Below are 7573 nucleotides of genomic sequence, written 5' to 3'. Positions count from 1 at the left end.
TGTGTCTGGATGTGTAAAGAGACATCACTTTGCCATAGCGTATGCTTACATTATAGTGAATAGAAACGGAGAAACAGTACAAAGCGGATCCTATTGTGGAAGTAATGCTGTAAACCATTTTATTCATACAATGCAGTGTGCCTGGAAAAAGTTGAAATTTTCTAAAGGCTACAATAAAATCAACATGACCGATGAAGATACGACACGTCACAATGAGCAAACTCACTGTCTTCTCTGCAAACAGGGTTTTTTAAAAGGTAAAGGGTAAAACATCATGACCATGAAAATCAGGAAACAATTACATTGGAGCTTATTGTAATAGATGCAACCTCCAAATGAAAAATCACAAATTGCAGCTCACTCTCATTGCACATAATGCTAATTACGACATGTCGTTAATCCTGCGTGAATTAACGATACCTGACTTGAAAATCAAACTAAGACCAAAACGTTCAGTTCACAAATACCATGAAGTCATCATAAATGACTTGAGATTTATTGACTCGTATGCCTTTATGTCTGGTTCGCTCGCGGCTTTAGCGAACCAATTCATCAGTAATGGGAACGAACCCATATGCACACAACAGATGTTGAAAGATGTGCCAGCACCTGCGTTGCCATTATTGATCAAGGGAAAGCAGGTGTTTTGTTATGACTATATGGATTCGATGGAACGACTTTCTGAGACACGTCTTCCATCCCGCGAAGATTTTTCAATTCCTTCAAGAAGCAGAACTTTCCGAAAGTGATTATAAACATGCTCAGAATGTTTGGAAAGTAGCTGGGTGTCAGAGCCTGAAGGACTATTTGTTGCTTTATGTAAAAGTGGATGTTGGTCTTCTATGTGATGTCTTCCTAGAGTGGAGAGGTATTTTGAAAACCCAGTGGAGGTTGGATATTGTAAATTATGTTAGCCTGCCAGGATTTGCCTATGACTCCTTTCTGCTAAAAACACAGCAGGAATTAGAGGTGCTTAGTAGCCCAGACATATATCATTGCATTCAAACAAATGTGCGTGGGGGCTACACAAGTGTTGTGCGTCGTTTTGTACGCGCCAATAACATCTACACGAACCCTCAGTTTAATCAAAACATGATAGAAGCACTTTCCTTTCATATCTTGACTTCAACAGTCTTTATCCCACTGTAATGCAAGAGAAGTTGCCATGTGGGGATATGAGAAAACTAGATGAGACAGAAATGCAGTCGTTTTGAGCGAGGGCTTGGTCAATCAAGCAACCGATGGCGATTTGGATATCTCATTCTGTGCGATACTGAGGCTGTCTCACGTAAGTCGTTGAAAACGGATGACCTCCACTGATCATCAGAAGACACAATCTCACCAACAGAGATATATCGTCAGTCACACGCGAATGGTATGAAGAAGAAAACCGTCCAGCACCGTTTAAGAACATAACACTGATTTGAACACATGCTGCTCAGGAGAAAATGCTATTTGCTCTACCCTCCTTAAACTACTTATTCGACTAGGCCTGGTTGTTAAAAAGTGCATGCTATTTATACGTTTAAGCAAAGCACTTTCTTGCGGACTTCATTCAGGATAACATAGAAGCCCGCAAAGTGCTACTTGCCCTATCAAGAAAATGCAATCAAGTGTATTTCAAACAGCATTTTGGTCGATTCCTGATGAACGTGGCCAAATATAGTGAAGACATAGATATTGTCACCAACCGCGAAAAGTTTTTGAAGCTGGCCCGAAGTCCTTACTTTAAACGCGTTGTACCTCTCAATGATGGTCATGTAGTTGTAACTCGCCATAGGAAATATTCACGGGTGAATCATCCAAACTACATTGGCTACTACATCCTAGAGCTGTCCAAGCTGCGACTATATGATTTCTATTACAATGTGTTGAAGGCTCATTACGGAGATCGGGCGAAACTAGTGTATTGCGACACTGATTCATAATAACAGAAATTGAAACTCTGATCTATTAACAGAGTACTCATAGGAACCCTTCAAAAGCTATATAGACACAGTAACTTTAGCCCCTCACATTCCTTGTACAGCACAGACAACAAAGGAAAGCTTGGATTTCTCAAGTCTGAAGTGGGGGAAAGAACCATCTCAGAATTTGTAGGTGTAAAACCAAAGTGCTACTCCATCCTCTTGGCAGACGGTGACCGGTTGAGTTCAGCTAAGGGCGTTCCAAAGTTCATAAAGAAGAAAATTGCTCATCAGCGATACAAAGACGCCCTATTCCAGAAGCAAACATTTACCTTTGACTATCAGGGATTCACAGTGCGCAATGGACGAATGAGTACAGTAAAATATCCCAAGAGAGGGATATCTGTAGTTGAGGACAAAAGATACTGCATTAGCACCTTGAGTCGCGATCTTACGGTCATCCCGATAATTCTATAGGGATAGAGGAGGAAGAGCAGGAGGAGGTAGCCCAGATCATGACACTGTCAAACGAAGAAAATTTGGAGGAAGGCGATGAAGAGGCATAACAGAAGCGAGACTAGCCGAGGTAATGGGTGGGCAAGAGATCGGTGAAATGGGAGAACTAGAAGAAGAAACCTATGAATTGTGGGGAGAACAGGATGTGCTGGCCGAGCAATATTTTCCTTGATAAAACGGGTAGAGGCGGATGATGACATGTTAATGCAAGCCGCGGAACAGGAAGAAATAAATCAAATGCTCTCATCATCCCCCTTGAATATATGCTAGTAGATACAGACTTTTCAGAATAAATTGTAGTTGTTTATAAGATAGGGACTGGTGTGAATGTTGTATATACTGTTTATAGTGTAAGAATTTGCCTGCTATTTTTATATTAAATATAAAATATATGTAAATATATTCTTTATATAGGACTAATGTTGGAGCTTATGATATTATAAAATTGCACATGATGAATCTGGAATTATAATTTGACCAAATTTCAATAAACATTGAGTCTGTTTGACTTGTTTATATGTCCTTTATCAAAAAAAAAAAAAAAAGAACCGGATTAAAAAACACAATAATTTTATAAAAAATTATGCGATTTGTGGAAACATAAATAAAACGCTTTTATGTTTCGATCCGGCTCATGCATAAAAGACTGCCCGCCAAATCAGGCGGGCGGCAGCGGCAGCGGTAGCAGAGGTGCAGCGACAGGATGCGACAGGATTGCTCAGGGCCCAGGACGGGCAGGGGCAGGGCAGGGGCAGCACAGGGTAGTGGCGGTGACGAGTGAGGACCTGTGAGTGGAGCCAGACCTCTGATTTAAGCATGGTATACAACCACCCCACCCCCGATAAAGGAACTAGAAAATTATTTATGCTTAGAATAGCTTCATGGAATGTAATACAATTCAATATGAAAAAATCAATAAGTCAATACTTACTTTTTATGAACACGTGTTAAATGTTTGATGACATACGGGCATTATAAACTTGCTGTAAGCGAATCGCATCACGTGTTCATCATTCCTCGAATATTCGGTCTTGGAAAACTCCATACATATTTTTCAAGAGTTTCTCTTACACCCAAGTGCGAAACATTGTAGGCAAAGTACATGGCATAAGCCCCGCACATCGCTTCGCGTGCTTTGAAGTCGAAATGCATTTTATACATACTGAGCCAGGGTAATCAATATATTTGAAATGATCAGAGTATAATTTTGGATCGAGAGCATAACTATTCAGGAACACTGCCATGCACGGTTCATAGTAGAGACAAATCCAGTGTCCCATTTCTCTTTTAGAATAACTTGGTAGCGTATTGACGATGCACACTATAGGTTTTCTATATCGAGGTATAGAGTTTACCTCGTCTGCCAATAACACGCCTAAAACAAGGCTTGCTTTCTTATGTGCCCCTCAATCCTCTTTCAATCTCCATGTTGTTCATCGCTTTAGCCGCTTCAAGCGCGCACATCACACTGCAGCCGTCTTTCAGAATTAACTGTTATTATACCCACTGTTCGCCAAACAGTATCAACAGACGGTTCTCGTTTTCTCCCTTGCTTAGATTCAAGCTAAGTCTAGCCCCCCATTCATTTCAACGGGCAAATTATCATTCAAGTTTTCAGCATGCAAATCAATGTGCAAATCATTGCCTTGCCGAAAATATCCTTTCGATTAAAATGGTCTTTGTGAAAACCAAGTGCATCCAAGTACGATGGTAGAGCTCAGCACATAGTCATGAGGGAATTACTAGGAATATTATACATGGTTCTACCATTAACACTTAAGCTTATTTGACTTATATCGCCATGGCTCAAATACAATGGATTTGGCGTATAGTTTCATGAGAATGAGCTTCCATGCTCGTTATAATAAGCGAGAGTTTTCCGAATAACGATCACCCCACATGTTTGATCGCATACGTCTTGAGGGTTTGGTCCTATAGCTGCACATAGGTTTTCAAGAGGTTTATGCAAATGTCGATTTCAAAAGATTCCTGTGAGAGACGCGTTCAAAGCATGAAGGTACATTGGATAAGGGCAACAGTCGCGGTATAAAGCAACTTGGCTTTTACGGAAGCTATATGCAGACGAATGTTATCGCCAGTTGGAGAATTTCAGCAAGGTTTTCATGCATTACATTAGATAGTTCCATTTCTGAGTCTAATCGAAATACCATCGAGCAAGTAACTGTCTAAAGAACTTTATATCCAGAAGAAGCAGCGGGTACAGAGCGTATCCCGTGAAATCTTAACCTCGCTTCTATAATGGCTCCCAAGTTGTGTTAAAAGCGCCATGGCATTGTCAAAGTATTCTGCTGTTACTTTGGAAATAAAACTGTTCTCTGGGATGGCATAATATTAGCACAATTGGTCCAATTGTATTCAATTTGTTGGGCGACAAAGTATTCAGCATTTTAAACGTATGACGTACCCATAAAGCACATTATTGTCAATAGCTACATCTCCCAAAAAAGCCATTGCACTGATTTGAATAGGCCAGTGCGGTATTATTTGCGGTAAATTCAACGTGTTGAGAGCGTCTTCGAGAGAGAGTAGTATTGTCTGGCTTTTGAAGTTAAGTAAAAGAGGTGTGCAAACACCAAATTTCCCCAAATCAATAAAACTTGCCAAGTGTTCCAGGAATGAGAAATCTTATATATCTATCGGATAATTTCATATTGAATCCGAGGTTAGTAGTAAAAACATCAGCATCATAACGGGAGGCAATCGTTGTTTCCAATAATTTCATTTTGTTAGGGCGGGGAAACACCACTGACACCGGCGGCATATTGCCCCAGGGAGAACGCGGGGTTCTCGACAATTCAACCGCGCTGGGTGATGCTCAGCCATACTGCTCTTAGTTCAACAATAACAACTCGGTAAAGATGTCCTTTATGACACCTTTCCTCCCGACTCGCTTGACTTTTCTTTTTCCTCTGCTTCTCTAGCTTTCAATTCTTCATTGCAGCTTGCTTTAAGGAATTAATTCCATGCTTTTTATAGAGCTTCTCAGTTAAGCTTCCCTGTGAAATATCATCTAGAACGTTGTTTCCAAATGTTCGAGCTGAAGGCACAAATGACATTTTCACTAGGAAAGGGAAAGCTCTTTAGCGAGTCCAGCTGAAACCGAGAATAAACCCCCGCCTCTGTGATAGCTTGGTTCATAAGAAAGTGTGACTTATATCATCAATACCACTCCCCTCGGGATGATATATAGTTTGCCATTGTTGCGAAACAAGGTATGATATTCTGCTACGGAAGGAGGATGAATGTAACCCGCATGGTGGCGGCGAGGAGACTGTCTTTTCAAATGGACAACATTCCCTGTTAATACAGCAAATGTACTCAAAGATTCAACGCGATCGGATATGAAGTAAACATGTAACAAGGGTATCCTTCTTCGAGTGCATAGGGACGACCTTTTTTGATCTGTGAGTTTAATAGAAATCGAATCAATTACTTTTGGATTTAAGGGACTTTATATATAGTTGGATGCACGCCTTTTGTTAGACCTCCGGAGAGCGAAAAGGCATCAAGAATATCCAGCATTTTCCTGCATACCCAGAGGGATTGGACAAGGTGTGTAAAATGAAACACACTGTACGTCACCATTTCTCAAACAGAGGCGCTTATGAATACAGTGGAACAAGAATGGTTTTTTTTGTTCGTTTCATGTACCTGGCATGAAGAAAACATGGCATAATCCTAAGTTGGGGACAAAACCGATGAACCTGGGGCTAATCGCGCATCAAAGGAAAACTTTAATAACCATTCGCCAAAGAAATAAAAGTGCTGAACGTCTGTTCCACCCAGGCATCCGGACCCAAACATGTCTCACAAGCCCGTCCTCCACGCCCTCCAGGCCAGTCACGTTACCCGATACCCCAAAGGGAGGACGGCACGCCGCGCCACCTACACGCCCATATGGGAACGCGCCCACGCCACCTACATGTTATGCTTGTGGGTATGTAGGACACATGGCTCGCGATTGCACATATGGAAGGCAGTATAGGGGTGCCTACCACCCACCAACGGGCTCTCGGTCCCCTCAGTACCAGCCCACTCAGAAACAGGCGTCAGCCTGTCTCGCCTTGCGCTGCCTGGCGCCCGGAGTACACGGCCGGTCCCTCACCCTGTAGCTCCTGGGTCAACCCTGACCACGAGAAGAACAAAAAAACGACCCCAGGTAGCTGCGGCAGTCCACGGCCCTACCAACGCCCTCACGTTGAGATTGTGCGTAGGCGCTAATGCACAAAAGGAGATGGTTTACGCAATGCTAGACACAGGAGCAGGAGCGTCCCTAATATAAGAAGATTTATTTAGGAAGGTAGGCGGGAAGATGATAGTAACAGAACCTCTCTCCATACAAGGGGTAGATCGGACTCAATCCCTAATAAAGGAATAGCCGAAGTAGTAGTAGACTTTGGGCACGGAGAAATTATAGAAAAGTTTGTAGTAATATCACAAGGTATAGTGTTACCAACAGCAGTTTGTTGGGCCTAGAATTTATGTGGAGACAAAATGTGGTAGCTGCACCACTGGCCACACCTGGGCAGTTTAGTGTAATGGTGGGCGCCTACCCAGTGGAAGTACATTCCTGGCTGCGGACGATATGAGCCCGTACCCAGAAGATTGACTAACCTTAAACCTACTTTTTAGACGAGATGGAGGAAGTACCAGTGAAAGCATACGCTATTAACGTGGCGTCCTTGCTACCAGGCACGGCAGGGTATGTCACTCTGAGGCAGAGATTGGCAGAGCCCAGCAAGCCTTATTTCTCCCAAGGTCCAATGATATCCTTCTTCATTTTTATTTCCCGGGTTAGTATCCTTAACTCCCTAACGTCAAACAAACCAAAGGTAAATTCATCATTCCCTATGCTAACCCAACTGAAGAAACTATTGAGATGCCAACAGGTGAAGTGATGGGACACATTTATTCTTGTCCTCAGAATACTATCAATCATCGACTAATGAATGTGTAGCGGCTGTCACAAAACAGCTACAAAGCCGCCTGTCACCAAGTCAAGTAAGCAGATGGTACTCGATAAGCTGATAGACGAGCTATTTTTACCCTCACAACGGGAAAATTGCTGTCTGAAGGGCTTAACCCGCAAGTATCCTGATGTGTTTGCTCTAAAAACGAGCCACTCACTA

The sequence above is a fragment of the Eriocheir sinensis genome, unplaced genomic scaffold (assembly GCF_024679095.1).
Source record: "Eriocheir sinensis breed Jianghai 21 unplaced genomic scaffold, ASM2467909v1 Scaffold708, whole genome shotgun sequence".
Classification (NCBI taxonomy): Eukaryota; Metazoa; Arthropoda; class Malacostraca; order Decapoda; family Varunidae; genus Eriocheir; species Eriocheir sinensis.
Note: the sequence above shows the minus strand (reverse complement) of the source record.